General features: G+C 41.2%; 1 protein-coding gene across 1 annotated transcript in view; it reads right to left on the minus strand.

Annotated features, from left to right (window-relative positions):
* Positions 1–17,020, minus strand: part of FSTL1 (follistatin like 1) — a 667,434-nt gene that overhangs the window by 110,187 nt on the left and 540,227 nt on the right. The gene's annotated exons all lie outside the window — the stretch shown is intronic.

Consider the following 17,020-nt stretch of genomic DNA (forward strand, 5'->3'; position numbering starts at 1 on the left):
TCCCTCCCTAGCCCCCCACCCCACCCCACGCACACACACTTGTGCCACCGACTGAACCTAAATTAGTTTAAGCACAATCAGAGATTTCTCTCTGTGGTTACACTGCCCACTAAAGGTACACAGGTTTCCTCAACAATACTCATGTAAGGACCTCAATTACACAACATCTCTGTCTACTAATACTCCTCTTTTGCTATAAAATCAGCATTCATTTCCTAAGTAAAACCCAGTGGGTGACCAGGAGCTCAGTCTTAAGCACAGAAGGATTTCTTCTCCTCATAGCTGTCTCATTGTCTCAGGCATTTGCATTTCTTCTACAGAAACACTGATGAACTTTATAAGAAACACAATGCCTAAATTCACATTCACATCCAATAGCTACATCACTATGACATACACAACCACTCACCCATGTACTACTGAGCTATGTTGTTCAGTCTCTACTACTCTGTACATTTCTGAAGGCTGTGAAATAGCTCCTGGGGCAATTTCATGCTTCCTCGGGTAACCAAGGCAACCATTCACCTGAACCACTCAGATGTTAAATCACTTCCACATCTTAACTCATGAGGTGATATTAATATGTCCTGAAAATAATTTGCATCTGCTGTTACAGCAGTCTTTATAATATTCAGTGCTGACGTTCTAAGTCTCAAACTGTGTGTCCTGAGTAACTATTAAACAAAATCATTCTAGGAGACAGCAGTCAAGAATGCAAACACAGATACACTAAACTTACTGTTAAGATAAACAGACAAAGGCTACACCAAGCTGTCATGTGAGAAGCAACACTAATTGTGGAGTCTCTTTTTCATTCTATCATACAACAGACAGGGCATGAATGCATGCAAAAGATAAATGAAAGAAAAAAAAAGAAAGATAATTTCTCTTAAACCACTGCCTAAAATGAAGAAAAGGACTCATGCTAAAATTAAAAGTGCAATGAAATTAAAGCAATGACTTCTGCTGAGTTCAAGAGAGACTGAAAAGAAGTACACTTGTGTTATAATTCAATACGGTTATAGATGTTTGAGTAAACTGACTGTTGTTGTACTGATTCTTGGGATTCCTGTCAACAGCATCCCAAAGGCCAGCCCGAATATCAGAGTTTTCACCTTCTCCCTCATGGCCTGGTGGACTTGCTCCCCTGCTTACATCAGGATGTTAATGGTATAAAGTGCTGCTGTCTGGTGCTATCTTCTGGCCTTTACTGCCCCACTAATATAGTCACAATTGCGTGCAATCCAAACCATGGCCTATGTAAGAATGACCCATCTCAGTAACACATGTGCAAGGAGGGAGGCTTCTGATGAAAGGAAGAATGGAGGAGGTAATGTAGTGGGTACCCACGCAAACCCCAGGGTAACATGAAACAGAGAGAGGGATGGAGGGAGGGATCTGGTATTGCAACAGTGAATACACTCAAATATATAGAAGTGCATTAAGTTCCTTACACAACTGTACTATTGTTTTGTAATTCTTTGTTGCAGTACTGGCTCTTGGAGATGTCTCCCAGAGCTTATATATGAGAGGGCGGCTGGCCTGCACAGGGAGCAAGGGACAAAAGACCCTACAGAATGGCTGTGGCAAACCCAATCCTAGTCATGGTCCCTAAGCTGCAATGTTTGGTAAATGCATGGACAGATAATCAGATGGCCCAGGCAGTCATCGCCCAGCAAGGAAAGCTACAGGGGCAGCCAAGGCTCTAGTGGAGTGAGCTCTCACCTTTTCAGGAATTTGCTTTCTATGATGAAGGTCACAAAAATGAATACAGTTGGCAACTTGTTTTGAAATCTTCTGAAGGAGGGAGAACTGATGCTGCCTTGGCTAAAACAATGCTATCAAAATAATTTTTGGCCCTTCCTCATGATCATTTGTAAAACCTTGGGGAATTAGGGGAATGGGAGGGAAACTCCATTAGCTGGACAAGGCACCTGTTGCCCAGACCTTTTTCTTGAGATTTCTGGTTCAATATTTCCTCAGCTGTCTGTTTTCTGGAGAAGCAAAAATGTCTGTCTCTAGCACACCCCACTTTTGGACTAGCTCCAAGAATACTTCCCTGTTTAGCATCCATTTATTGGGATCTTGTGTTGTTCTGTTTAAGTGGTTTGCCAAGCTGCTGTCTGAGACGGGATGTATTGGGCACAGCTGTCATCCCTATCTCCTAGGACAATTCCTGAACATGCAAAGTAAACCCGCACAAGAAGGAGAAATGGGTTCCTCCTTGTTTTTTTTTTTTTATGTATTACATTACTGTGTTATTACATGTCTTGCTAAGTGGGGTCCCCTGACAAATGCTCTTGAATGTTCTGATGGCTAGGATGACTGACATATTTTCTTTAAGTTCATGTGGTTTCTCTTGAAGGTCTTGCCCCAAGTTCCTTGACCTTTCTGGTCCCCTACACAGGATACCAAAGTAAAGTCTGAGGAGTCTGTGGTCAGAATAGGAGACTGAGGTTCAAGTCTGAAGGACACTCTCTGATTCAAGAGGATAAGCTCTATCCACCAAACACTTTCCTTCCTTATACAAGGGAGTAGGGAATGCCAGTCTGGTGGAGGACATATGCTGGCGCCTCTTACTTCTAAGATGCCATTGCAAATTTGCATATGTATCTCTCCAGTAGTACCATCAGTATGCAGGAAGTCATGTATCAGCATTTTGAGGAGTTCGCTGGCTAAAATGCTGCTGGTATTGGTTACTGTGCTGAAATATTAAGAGAGGAACAGGATCTTGTTTGGGTGCAGGAATATTTTCTGCTAGTCCGAATCCAGGACTGCCACCATGAAGGTTATTTGTCCTGGTGGAAGTAGACAGGACTTGAGATTCAAAGGCAGCTCTACCCTCTTGAAACATGTCACTGTGATCTATGGCCATATATGACTCTCTGACAGGAGTGGGGCCCAAGACCAAGGAGTTGTCCAGGTATGGACCTATGTGGCTACCCTATATCCTGTAATAGTCAACAACTGGGTCCAGGCATTTTGTGAAAACTCTTGGTGTGGTAGATAGGCCAAATGGTAATAATAGGAATTGAGAATGTGAGCTCTTGCCTCATACCTTGGGAATTGCCTGCCCCCTCTTTGCTATGGGGATATGTAGGTAGGCATCCTTGAGATCCAACATCACCATGAGTGTCCTGAGAAGTACCAGAAATAAGAGGACCTCCAGAACTAAAATTCTGAATTTTGAGATCACCAGACACTTTGTTCAGTCTCCCCAGTTAGAGTAAGGGTCTCCAAGACACTTCTTTTCTTGGAACTAGAAGCAGTCTTGAGTAAAATCTTGTTCTTTTTATTTTTCTGCATCAAGATTATTTCTACCTGTTGGAGCAAGAGATGTTGTTGGTCTCTTGGTTTGGCTGGAATGCCTAAGTATCTGGACTGTTTTGAAACATTAGGCTATAGTTCTTATTTTATGACCCACAAGAGCGATTTGTCCCGGGTAATAGCTTGCTACTGATCTGCAACGAAGGTCAGTATATCTTATATTTTGTCTTTGACTGGAATAAGACGAAGGAAAGCAGGGAAGAGATCATGTGGGATTTTGTGTGTGTGTATGGGTGGTGGCCAAGAGATAGGTTCATAGGTAGGTACTGGGCTATTAGCCCTAGGGCCTATATAAGCCAAGCCAAAAGGTACCCTGGCTTTACCAACCCAAGAAAATTATTTTCCTGTGCCCCTGTCGAGCAGAGCCACAGAAGTGATCCCCGGGTTGAATTTCCTATCTCACATCCAATCATCAAGATTTTTCTTGAAGAGTGCTAATGAGGAGCTTTGTTTGATATAGATAGGTAGTTTATTCCAGAGTATGGGAAGTCTCTGGGACAGGAATCTATCCCTCTGGCATGTTCTGTTTATTGTGGTGACAAGGTTTAAGTCCCTAGATTGGGATTTCTTTAAGTGGAGCATGTCCAACAGCTCTGGGTTTGACATAGCTTTGTATGTTAGGCAGAGATTGCCTCTCTGAGTAGGTGATATGCGACCGAGTAAAGCTGCAGTTTTTTGAGATGGTCTGCATAGGGCATCTGTTTGAGGCCGGTAATCCTCTTTGTGAGGTATTTCTGCAGCCTTTCCAGTTGTTGTAGATGTCTTGTGAGGTACATACCAAAAGGGGCATTGTACTCTATAATGGGTCAAATGACTGACGAGTAGAGGGGAACAATGACCTCTTTTTTCCAGGATGAAAAACCTTTTGTGATGGGGTGTGCCACGTAGAAGGATTTCCTAACTACTGTGGCGATGTGATTATCAAAGGAGAGACTACTGTCCACCTGTGTCCCAAGGTCTCATCACACTTTCGGTGTTAAGTAGACTACTGCCTATGTGGTAGTTCATGGGTACAGAGGTTTTTACCAAAACGGATGACAATGCACTTTTTGGCATTGAGCTTGAGGCCATGGCTTTGACACCAGGCATCTGTCTCACCGAGGCCCTTTTGTAGGATGTCCACATATTTTGGAGTTTTGATTATAGCTCCTAGTTTGCAGTCATCTGCGAACTTCGTTAGCCAAAGACCTTCTGTGTTAGCCTGTACTACAGAGAAGTAGATACCAAACAGGAGAGGACACAGGACTGAACCCTGTGGTACTCCACTTATCACTGGTCTAAAGTTGGATTTGGAGTCTGCTACTTTCACAGTGTGGGTTCTGTCAGTGAGCCAGTTGGCAACCCATCTTGTGACATAGGGATTTATACCTAGTTTAGTGAGTTTATCTATAATTCCAGGGTGGGGGATGGTGTCGAAAGCCTTGGCGAGATCTAGATAGGCTGTGTGAACCACCTTACCTTCATCTGCAGCTTTGGTGACCGCTTCAAAGAAGTCTATCAGGTTTAGGAGACATGATCTGCCTTTTACAAACCCGAATTGGGTGGGGTCCAGGGTTTGGAGATTACCAATGTCATTGTTTATACGTTCCATGATGATATGTTCCATAGCCTTGCAGACCAGGCTCGTCAGGCTAATGGGGAGGTAGTTTCCGGGGTCTGTGGTGGCTCCCCCTTTGTGGAGTGGGATAACCGTCGCTGTGCACCATTCAGTGGGCACATAGCCTGAGGTGAGGCTATGACTGAACATGGTACTTAGGTGGGGTGCCAGTTCATTCTGCTGTTCATGTAGAACGCAGCCTGGGATGTTGTCAGGTCCCATGGATGCTGTGTTCTTGTCTTTGGAGAGTGTGTTTTTTACTTGTGTAGCTGTGATTACAGGAACTTTGCATTCTTCTGGTATAGAGATGGGCCCTTTAGGGGATGAGAGGGAAGTAAAGTTAGCACTGAACCTATCTGCCAGGATGTTGGCAATATCAGTTGGTTCTGTATATTTAGTGCCATTGTGTTGTAACTCAGAGCAGATCGGAGTGTTGCCATTGAGATTCTTGACATAGCTATAGAATGCTTTGTGGTTGTCTTTAGAATCAGTGGAGATTTTGTTTTCGTAACTAGCTTTGGAGGATTTTATGAGGGATCTCAGCTTCTTACTGAGCCTGGCCAGAGAGTTCCTCCAATCATGGGATTTTACTCTTTTTGCAACAGTTTCTTTCTTCTGTTGTAGAGTTTGTTTATGGCAGGGGACCTCCACATTGGCTTCCTTTTTTGGAGGATAGCATCTTGGTTCTGTTAGGGATTGCATGAGCCATGCACTCGTGTAAGTGCTTATAAAGTGCATTTGTGTAGGATTCAGCAGTCATACCTCTATTGTCCGTCAGCATGGGCGTTGTGAAGTTTGCCACTTCTGTCTTAAGAAGCGTGAAGTTGGCTTTGGAGAAATCTTTTACGGTGGTTTCCCTAATGGGGGGTGGGGGCCGGATGTGGATGTCTAGGGTGATTAGCTTGTGGTCGGATCTGACCAACGAGGAATTGACCTCTGGTGTGGAGCATCGGTTGCCCATGTTGGTAATAACCAGGTCTAGGATATTGCTGCCCCTGGTGGGGTGTGGATAAGTTGATCCAAGGCATTGGAATTTATGAATTCCAGAAAACGTTGAGCACAAGAGTTGATACATGAGTAGTTTTCACAGTTAATGGTGGGGTAGTTGAAATCGCCCATTATTAGAGTGTTAGTTGTACCCTAATATTTTCCAGTGTATCAAGAAACGAGGAGTGGGACTCCTGGGGCATGGTGGGGGATCTGTAACAAGCTACAATTTGGATTGCGGTCTTGCCCAGAGTTAGTTGTACTTGGATAATCTCGGATGCATTATGCTGAGCAACTAGCCTGGAGGTGTGGATATCCTTAATGAATATGGACACACTTCCACCTTTAGTGTTTCAGTCCAGGTTAGGTGGCCGAAAGGTGTGGTATGAATTACAGCCTGGTAATGCAGGGGTACTCTCTGAAGCCTTGAACCAGGTCTCTGTCACTGCACAAATGTCAATGTTCTCCATTTTAAGGAATACCTCGAGTGAGTGCATTTTGAGGTTTAGACTTCTAGCATTGAGTAGCAATACCCTCAGATTCTGCCTGCTTGTACCTGTTAAAGTAGTGAATTTGTCATTTCAACCTTGCCTAAAAAAAGGCACTATAGGGGTGGCTAGAGCCTTAGCTAGTATCCGGTATCCCAGGGGCGACAGGTGCAGGCCATCTCTGGCAAAGCATCGTGGTTTGTCGATCATGTCATCCCAGGCAGACAGATACTGGATCCCCTCAGAATGACACCAGAAGCTTAGCCAATTGTTGAAGTCAATCATTTTGTCCTTGTACTGTGGTATTATTCTGGGTGATGGCAGGATGCTACTCAGGGCTAGGGTCATACCTGCCTGGGATACAAGATCGGACAGCTCCTCCATGTCCCTTTTCATGTAGTCCAGGGAGGTACGTCTCAGATCATTCACACCAACATGGACAATGAGAGAGTCATATTTGTACTTGTTGTGGAGTGACCTGAGTGCATGCATTATATGGCGGATCCTGGCACCCGACAGGCAGCTGACAGTAACTTTCTCCTTGTTTAGCCTGGTGAGTGGAACATCAGTGTGCCTGACTATAGAGTCACCTATGACTAGAGTGTTGGGTACGTTGTTATGCCTTATGGGCTGTGGTTGAGTGGTACACTGAGTTTGTGGGCTATGTGTCATCTGGGTTGTGTTGGGGGGTGGCGGTTGCTTGTGTTTCTGCTTTGGAGGTCCCTGTTGCTTGGGCAGGTTTTTACTGAGAGCCTCCGTGAATGTAGGTGTGTGTTTTGTGTTTCTATGTGTGTGTTTTGGTGGTGTAGGTTTTGAGGGACTATGTGATAAGTATGGTGTGGTGCAAGTGTTTACCTTCTCCTCTTGACTGTCTAGTGCAGTCTTGGGTGAAGAGAGTTTTGCTTCTAGTTTGGCTATATAAGTGCATCTCTCACAGGTTGTAGTATTGGTTGGTAGGAGGAGAGGGTTGTCTGTGTACATGAGGCAATTGCTGCATTGCCCCAAGATGCCCAGATTCATCAGGTAGACAGGAGAAAACACTGGGAGTTGACCCTTAGACATGCCTGGATAGGTGCTTATTTGTTAAGTACTAGAAACGGTTTTCCTCTAGACAAGTGAGGAAAGTTGAGTGCTGTAGTAATTTGTAGAATATTTAGTACTTACAATGAGTTCTGAACAAGTGCTGAGCTCAAAGAAACAGATTTGAGTGCTGAAACTAAAAAACTGGCTAGTTCTAAGAAACAAAATTAAGCTAGAAGGCTTCCCTCCAACACAGAAAGGCTTGGGGGCTCAGAAGCCTACAAACAGTCCTGGGCACAGCAAATCTGTATCCAGACTAGACTACCCACAGGAAAGGCAGGAAACAAGCTTGGAAAATATATCTTTTTTTAAGTGGAAAGAGAGAGAAAGGAGGAGCAGAAACTATGTGGGTTGGCCTTCTCAAACGTTCTCCCTGTATTAGGTAATAACACTAACAATAACAAGGAGTGCCCCAGATTAAATTTACAGTAGGGGCGGGCAATTGCAAAGCCACCAACTATAACAACAACATACAAATAGGGAGGGAGGGTGAGAAACAAACTGCAGAAATGTTTCTCACAGCAGAAAAGCAGCAGTGAGCCTTTAAATGAAAGTTTTAAACAGATAAAGGAGCCTCTAGAGAAAGCTTTTAGCTGCAAACAAGTTATATGACACTCTCCTTCGAAGGAGATCAGAATCAAACAACCCAAACAGATGCTTAATAAAAGTGGACAATTTCCAGTTAATACCTCACACACAATGAAACTAGCTAGAAAAGTATGCAGTAGACAAAGTGCTATAAATAACACAAAAAAAATAAGCAAAAAAACAGGATACTTAATGTTATATATTATAGATCCGAGTTTGCTCAGTGTCCTTCCTTCGATTAGCTCAGTGTGAAATGGCAGAAACACTCACAGACTTAATTTCTTAGGTAACAGAAAGCTGAAACCTGAGACAATTTTAAAAAAAAAAGCTCAAAAGAACCAATGAAGTGCTTACTCTAAGCTGTAGTCCAGGTGACTCCAGTCAGCCAATAACCTTAAACAATCCTCTCTCACTGAAATGCCTAATGGTTTTGGCTAAACCAAGATGTCCTTGAACATGTGCTCAGACACAAGCCTCCACAAAAACTAGGCCCATCTCCCGATGATGAGAAGAGTCATAGCTGTTCTCTCTGGCTGCCCCATGCTTGAATAATTTTCATCTTTTTTTCCATATTTTCTCTTCTTCCCTTATTGTGCTTTATTCTAGCCATGTTGAGGAATGCTTGAGTTTTGCTAGGGTAACTCCTGATATACTGTGTCATTGGGGACTGAAAGAGGTCCTTGACTGATTGCACAGTATTTCCCTTTTCCTACATTTTTTGAACATTTGCTCTGCTGGGGATCCAGACAGGAGCTTGTTATCCAGTAGGGCATCCAGGAAGTTCAACTTAACATGCTCTGGAAGGGGCTGCCTCCTCAGAAAGGCATGTCTTCTAACCCCTGACCTCCTAACAGATACACTGAATGATGCACCTACTGTATCATAGTAATGTGAGGAATCCCTGACAACCTGAGAACTGAGGTTAAATCAATACAGAATAATCTTTCTATGGCCCTTATCTTGAATTCCCCTCTGCCTTCTGACTAAGCAGCTCTAGGGACACCTTAAACTTGAACATGTGAGACTGGCAGTTGACGACCCCAAAGGTCAGGGTAGCTGAAGTGTTCATGCATACTACTCTCACTCTCACTGTCACTTGGAGTACAGATCCTGGCTTTAGCCTTATCTGATCTCTTACCAGAAACCAGAGCCACCACTGTTGAATCTGCCACAGGCTTTATCTAGAAGTGTGTATGGGAACAACAGATCCTATAGAGGCAATCTGACTTATTAGCGGTAGAGGACTGTGAATAAGGCTGCAGGATCTTCCAGGGCCTGGGAGAATTCTTTTGACTCCCAGTTGAAGGTTGCCTTCTTTTGGCAGCATGTGGCATTTTATGCCTTCTACCCTGAAATTGTATTTTTTTTTGTTTGGCCAGCTTAAACTTTTATTTAAGTGCTTACTCCCTAAATACTATACTAATGATGCAGTGGAGTATTAGAATACAACAAAATTAGCATAAAGGAATATAATGTATGAAAGATTATTCCAAATAAATGAGCTCTGACTACACAGAAATACACTACAACATTGAATCTTAATTTTAACTGAATATTGCTTCACTGAACACCTGTATACTGAACCAAAGTCTCAAACATCAGGCTAGCAATGTGCCTTCAACACTCCTGGCCAATGAAGACCAAACTTATAACAATCCCAAAAAAACTTTCCTGTTACAAGGGAAGTTTGAAAAGTCCTCCATAACACTGTCAGTCCACAGAACCAGCCACATTCTTGCCTACAAGAGCAACAAATAGTGACACAGCCATAACATGAACCATGATCTTCACCATGCCTCTCAATCTCTTAGTGCAAATAAATATGGACAAAGTGCAAAATAATGGGGGCGACAAAGGCCCAAAATAGGGACAGATTTTAAATATCACTCTAATAAACTTAGAAAGTTCCTAGAATAGCAGGATTTAAGCTAGCATACATTTTCTGAATGATATGAAGTCTAAATTTCAAACATATATCATTATTTGGTGACTTTAATCCTCCATGATTTACCAGAAAAACAAATTTTATGAGGAAGAAACCAAAAATATGAGGCGGAAATCTGGACAGTTGAGTGGTATGGTCTTCTCAGTTCAAACTCATCATGGGAGGATAAAGGCAGTAGATATCAGGATTAGAGGTCCAAACTACACAACATTTAGACTAAAAGCTGTATGACTACATTCTGTGTGAAGTAATCCAGTTTCATGCAGCTCTTCATATTACAGCTCCATACCTTTCAACTGCCCAGAATTTCACACAGTGTCCAGATTTTTGCTTTTTATTTTTGGTCTGTTCTTTATAAAATTTGTGGTTTTCTGGCAAATTGTTGAGGACTGAAGTGAGTACACAAAGAAAAGCATTTGAGTTTCAGACTTCATATCCTTTAAAATGTATCACGATGCAAAACCTGCTATTCTAGCAACTTTGTAAGTTGATAAAAACAATAGTAAATTTGTCCCTGATTTTCAGCCTTTGTCTCCCCATTATTTTTGTTTTTTTTCCCCCAAAATTCTTACATTAGGATGATGAGATGTTTGCACAGTTGACTGTACCTCCAAACCATATAGTAGACCATTCACATGGTGCAAAAAGCAGGTCTGCTACAGGACTGCATTAATTCCAAATGTATGAGCCAAAGTGTGTAAGAATGCCAAATGGCAAGGCAAGGCAAACTGATGAAAATAGTGAGTGCCACGGATTTGGTACTGATTACGGACAATCCAGACACGGGATAACCATAACGCAAGAAGCATAAGCATACTAAGAGTCCAGAGGTAGGAATAACATATAAATCTGATGAGAGATGAGACAGCCATACAGCTGTCATCTTGGACTGCTCAAGATCCATGACAGCATCTGAAGATTTCATTCAGTTCTTGAATACTACTGTTATCTTCCTCTCTCTCTCTTTTTCAGACATTTCAACTATTAACACTAACAGTTTGCATAGTGACATTAATTCCAAAACTTTGGTTTTAACAGTGTTTAGAAAAATTACTTTTTTTCTAGTAGTTACTTACACACAAATAGTGCTTACTTTAAAAGCATTCAAATTATATTACAAGGGATGAGGTAAGTTCAGTTCTGAGTTATTACTTTTCAATGAACTGGTTTCAGAAAGGGGTTATGTTTGCAAATGACATGTTGTCTTGCTGGAGCATCTAAGAACAGATCTGTGAACATAAATGCAGACTGACACATTACAGAACCCTGGTATCATAACAGCAGAAAGGAGAGTAAAAAAAACAGTCTTAACTTTGTCAGTGTACTTTCTTTGACATATAGGGCCCAATTCCGAACACGAGGTATACATTTCACAGTAACCATTACGGATTCAGAGACAGCCTTACCATAGTGCTGCAACATGAAGATGAAGACATGCAACACCATGGAGGACCATCTCTGCAGCACAGCTCTCAGCTTTCTATCTCCAAAATGAGGAGCACTGCCTATTAGTATGCGGAACAAATGGACAAAATGTGCAACACTTATAACTTCACCTAGGAAGTGCACAGGATGGTTAACGTGCAACTTTATACTTATGAACCATTTTTTTGATGAATTAATATGACTCCGTTCTTTTTACCATTGATAGCAGTTAAAAATCCTTAACACTGAATGCGTGACAGACCATTTCAATGTGGAGCATCAAGGGACATGGAATTTTTTAAGACCCAAAATCTGGAATGCGCCTGTTAAGGAAGTAAACTTGAGAGGGATGCTCTGCAGCTGTGCTAACTGACAATGAAACATTATGAGGGAGATGCATAAGCTAATTATCCATGTGGTCTCCCTTGGAACTGCCTGTATAAATTAGCATGGCTGCTACTGGCAGTTGGTGGTAATGAACAGAGCCAGAAGCTAGTATTCACCCACCGCAGTAGAGATAAGTGCCAGAGAGTTAAGTGGTCAGGTAATGTTGGCAGTGTGTGTGTCTGTGTGTGTGTTTGGGTCTGCATGTGGGAGTGTATGTGTGAGTGTGTGTCTGCCCTGGAGGCTACAGTAGGGGGTTAATGAGAGGGTAGGTTAGTGATTGTGTGTGTGTGTGGGGGGGGGGGGGGCTTTTTTTTATAATAACTCTAGAGCAGAAAACTGTTAGCACAAAGACTCAGGCAAAAAAAGTAGAATGGGCCATCACAAATCTTAGGGAGCCGATAACAAGGATGTTAACAAGAGATCCTGTACAGGCATTAGAAATATTTTTGAAATTCTGTGAAAGTCTGTATAAAACAGAGAAATATGGAAATCAAGAAAAAGCACAAATGGAAATGTTTATGGAATAATTAAATATGACAAGGTTAGAGGCAGATGAGGCTCAATTCATTTCAGTTAGGACAGGAGGAGTTGACATAAAATGGTGATGTATAATCAATCTAGAGGAAAGTCCCCAGGAATAGATGGTATTCCTGTGGAAGTTTGGAAGCTAGGAGGGGAAAAAGTGATAAAGAACAGGAAGGTTTTGTTTAACAGTATTTTAAGAGAAGAAAAGGTACTAACATCCTGGAAGAAAGCAATGGCAGCTGTAATACCTAAAGAGGGTAAAGATCCATCAGAACCAGCTTCATACAGGCCCATTACAATACTAGACCATGACTATAAAGTGTTCATGTCTATAATGGCTAAAACAATGGTAAAACATTATGCCAAAATTGATTGATATGGATCAATGTGGTTTTGTTGGAGGCAAACATTTGACAACATTAACAGAACACTGGTGATCCAGAGTGAAGCATAATGTAAGAAAATACCACTGTTGTTGGTGGGTCTTGATGCAAAGCATTTGACAGAGTAAGCTGGGACTTTATGAACAGGACAATGGAAGCATTTGCATTACCTGATAAAATGATAAGGTTGATTAGGAGGATATACGAGGGACTGGAGACAAATATTAAAGTGGACAGGGACCTCTCTAATAATTTCTGCTTGAGCAGAGGAACCAGGCAGGGGTGTTCTCTTTCCCCTTTGTTATTTGCATTATATTTAGAACTCTTGGCAAATAAACTAAGGGACTGAGAAATTCAAGGATATAATTGTTATGGTAGTCAAGAAAAGCTGTCTCTATTTGCAGATAATAGTATTTTATATCTGAAAAAAGGACATTACATTGTTGTGGAATATTTTTTGAGACAGTTTCAAATCTTTTCAGTTTACAAAATTAATGAGGCTAAAACAAAGGCAATAGTGCTAAATTATGTATCAACACATGAACTGGTTCAGCAATATCCATATTATAAAATGAAGTACTTAGGAGTATGGATTAAAAATGATACTGGTGTGGCAGATAAGGATATATGGGAAGAGATTAAACAAAAGATAACACACAAAGTTAGACATTGGAAGCTCTGCTGTATTGATATGGATAGTAAGATACAAGCACTTAAGGTGTTTTAGTCTCTTTAGTCTTATACACAAGTCAGGCATATTTTTATCAACCAGAGGAGAAGTTGTGGATTACAATTAATGAAGAGCTCAAGGATTTTATCTGGGAGGAGAAAACAGCAAGAGTCAAGTAGGATAAGCTGATTCTTCCAATAGAACAAGGTGGACTAGGATTACCTGACTTGAAGGGGTATGTCAGAGCTAAACAGTTAAGGCTCCTATACATAGCACAAGCACAGATTTATAATTCAAAGTGGAAAGGGATGATGACGAAATGGGGGGGGCTCAAGAAACAAGGAGGGGTTGGGATTTTGGATGCAAATCTTTAATGAGAATAACAATAACCATACAGAATACAATATTCATAAAGTAGAGGAAACTTTTCCAAGAACTAAGCCAACACAGGCATGGAGAAAGGAGAGGCCGAAAGGGATGACTGCAATTAGGGATACAGACGAAAGGCAAGAGGGGGCTGAAATTTATTTGAGAAAACTGGCAAAGGAACCAAAGTATTGGGAACAAATAACTAGAGAGGGAAAGGTAATAAGACTGGGAAGACACCAATAATTTATTTGGACTGCAGGTTAGAGATCACCCTCCTTGTCAAGGACTGAAATCAGAGTACAGGCAAAGAAAAATAAATAGGGGGTCCTAAATGAAAGACCAGCACTGGTAGAGCTTTTAGTAGAATCAGGAACAGAAGTTGTCTATAAAAAAGGAATAATTAGTACAGCATATAAAATATTGCATGGTAACTATAACAATCAATCAAAGTAGGTTAGGAAGGATTGGGAAGAGAGACTGGATAAGCAATTCACAAAGAAACAATGGGGATATATGCATGCCTCCTTAATATACAACAAAATCTAGAAGACTAAGGATTTTTGCTTGGAAATTTCTACATATTTCCTGAGGTAGACAGTAAATGTTGGATGTGTGATAGAGAATTAAGAGGCAACTGGGAACATATTTCCTGCAAGTGTAATGAGTTGGCAGTAAAGATTCCCTGCAGACTAATCTGTTGCTGGGTGAGCAAACTGGTGCAACTATGGAAATTATTTTTCTGAGCTATGATACAGAATTGGAATTGCCTACATGGCAAGGCCTTGCTGAGTCTAATAATGCTGGCTGCCAAAAAAAAACAAATACTAGAAAATGAAAATCAAAGTCTAAACCAACTGCACTAGAAGTAGTGACTATAGTAACAGAGATAAACAACTGGAACTGGGATCTTTAGAAAAGGGTAGGAGCAAATTACACTGGAAAAAAGGGGAACTGTGTGAACAGTATATACAGAGGAGAAATTAGGTTTAAAGGAAGGCAGGGTTTGAAAGAGCTATGTAATGTTTGACTGACAATGATTGGGTAGATTATAAGTGAGGTATAATGTTTGCAACTAGGATGATGTCAATATGGTTTGTGATGTAAAATACTTGCAGCCAGGGTTATGCCAATATGGTTTGTTTTCATTTACATAGATGTATGATTGCTTATGTCATAAGTGATAGTTTAATAAAGATGTTTCTTGTTTAAAAAAAAAATATATATATATATATAAACATATATATATATATATATATATATATATATATATATATATATATATATACCATATATACACACACACACACACACACACACACACACACACACACACACACACACACACACACACACACTATATTTCCCATCCACAGATCTAATTTGCACTTGAATGCAGACAGGGATAAAATCTGTTTTATGTGGATGGGGAATCAATTCCACAGCAGCAGTATCCTCTGTGAGATATACCTGCCAGTCCAAACTGTTCTACTGATGTTGCATTTCAGGTTTAGCTTCCTAAACCAAGTATTTCTGATGCCATCTGACTTGCTGATGTGCAGTAAATCCATCATGAATGGGTCAGAGGATTCCTTGTATGTTAGACACAGGTCATCTCTTAGCAGTCTGCAGGATACTGAGTATAGTGACAGAGCTTTGAGTCAGTCCACGTAGGACACATTATTCAGGCTATTCAGACATTGTATCCTTTTAGCAAAGTAGCTCTGTGGACATTCCAGTTGTAGCATGTGTCTGGACAGATACATGCCAAAACGGGCATATATTCAATGACTGGCCTTATGAGGGCTGATTAAAGAGGGACAATGACATCCCTAGATCTAGACATAATCTCTCTTTTATAAGCTGTTCAAAATAGAAGGACATTCTTACAGCAGTAGACACATGTTGGTCAAAAATCAGGTCACTATTCAAATAGTTTCCAAATCCCAAACAACTTGGCCAACTCTTAGGGGTGCACTGTTAGTGTGGTAGTAACGCATTTTTTGGCATTTAGTTTCAGTCCATGATTTTGGCACCAGCTGTTTATTTGGGAGAAATGTTCCTGCAGGATGGCTAATTTTTTTTGCGGATTCAATGATTGCTCATAGCTTTTGGTATTGGCTTTTACTTGAGAAAAGTAGATGCCAAAACAGGACAGGTCCCAGCACATAATCCTGGGGGTCTCCATTGCTGACTGGTCTCTTTGTGGAGGCAATGTCTCCTATTTTGATTATCTGCACCCTATCTCTAAGCCATTTGGCAAATAAGCAATTGATATAGGGGTTTATTCCCAGTTTATTTAGCTTTTCTACTATACCTGAGTGGGGAATTGTGTCAAAAGCTTTGCCAGGTCAAGGTATGTGGTCTGTACCACTCTGCCTTCATGTACTGCTTTGGTGACTTTTTCAAAAAAATCCACCAGGTTGAGTAAGCATGACCTGCCCTTGATGAATCCAAACTGAGACGGGTCCAGTGTTTGGAGGTTCCCTATGCCCTGACAGATTAATTCCATGATAATTCTTTCCATGGCTTTGCATATGAGGCTCATCAGACGTATGGGTCTGTAATTGCCTGGGTATGTGGAAAGTCCTCTCTTATGCAGGGCAACTGCAGCTGTTCTCCATTCATTTGGTACAAAACCTGTATGGAGCTTGAGACTGAACAGTGTTGTTAGGGGTATGGCTAAATTGGGCTTCATGCTATTTAAGATAATCCAGAGATATTTTCAGGACCCATCAATGCAATATTTTGAGATTTTGATAGCACTTTTAGGACTTGGTCTTGTGTAACAGCTGCAGGCGTGCCAGTTTCAGGTATATCTTGAGGGACAGACAGAAGGGAGACAGGAATAAAGTTAGAGTTAAATTTATCTGCCAGTAGAGTTGCTATATCTTCAGCCTCAGTGTAAGTAATATCATTCACAATCAGCTCAGTGCATTGCTATGATCTGCTTTGAGATTATGAACATAAATAAAAATGCCTTGTCACTGTCCTTGGCTTGGGTAGCTATTTAAGCCTCAGACTTGTCATTGGTGGATTTTATAAAGCTCAGTGACAAGGGCTCTGACATTCTGGGAACTGCTCTTCTACTTTTGGTCAAAATTATCTTCCTTTTATTACAAAGCTTGTTGATATTATGGTTCCACCATGTGGGTTTGTTTCTGGGGGTTGCCCTGAACTTGCTCCGATAGGGTTCAGCTGCATCTATGCAGCTGTTTACATGCTGGTATAGTGTAGTAGGTTCACATTTCT

This window comes from Protopterus annectens, chromosome 5.part0, assembly GCF_019279795.1.
Source record: "Protopterus annectens isolate FY-2018-M chromosome 5.part0, PAN1.0, whole genome shotgun sequence".
Taxonomy (NCBI): Eukaryota; Metazoa; Chordata; order Ceratodontiformes; family Protopteridae; genus Protopterus; species Protopterus annectens.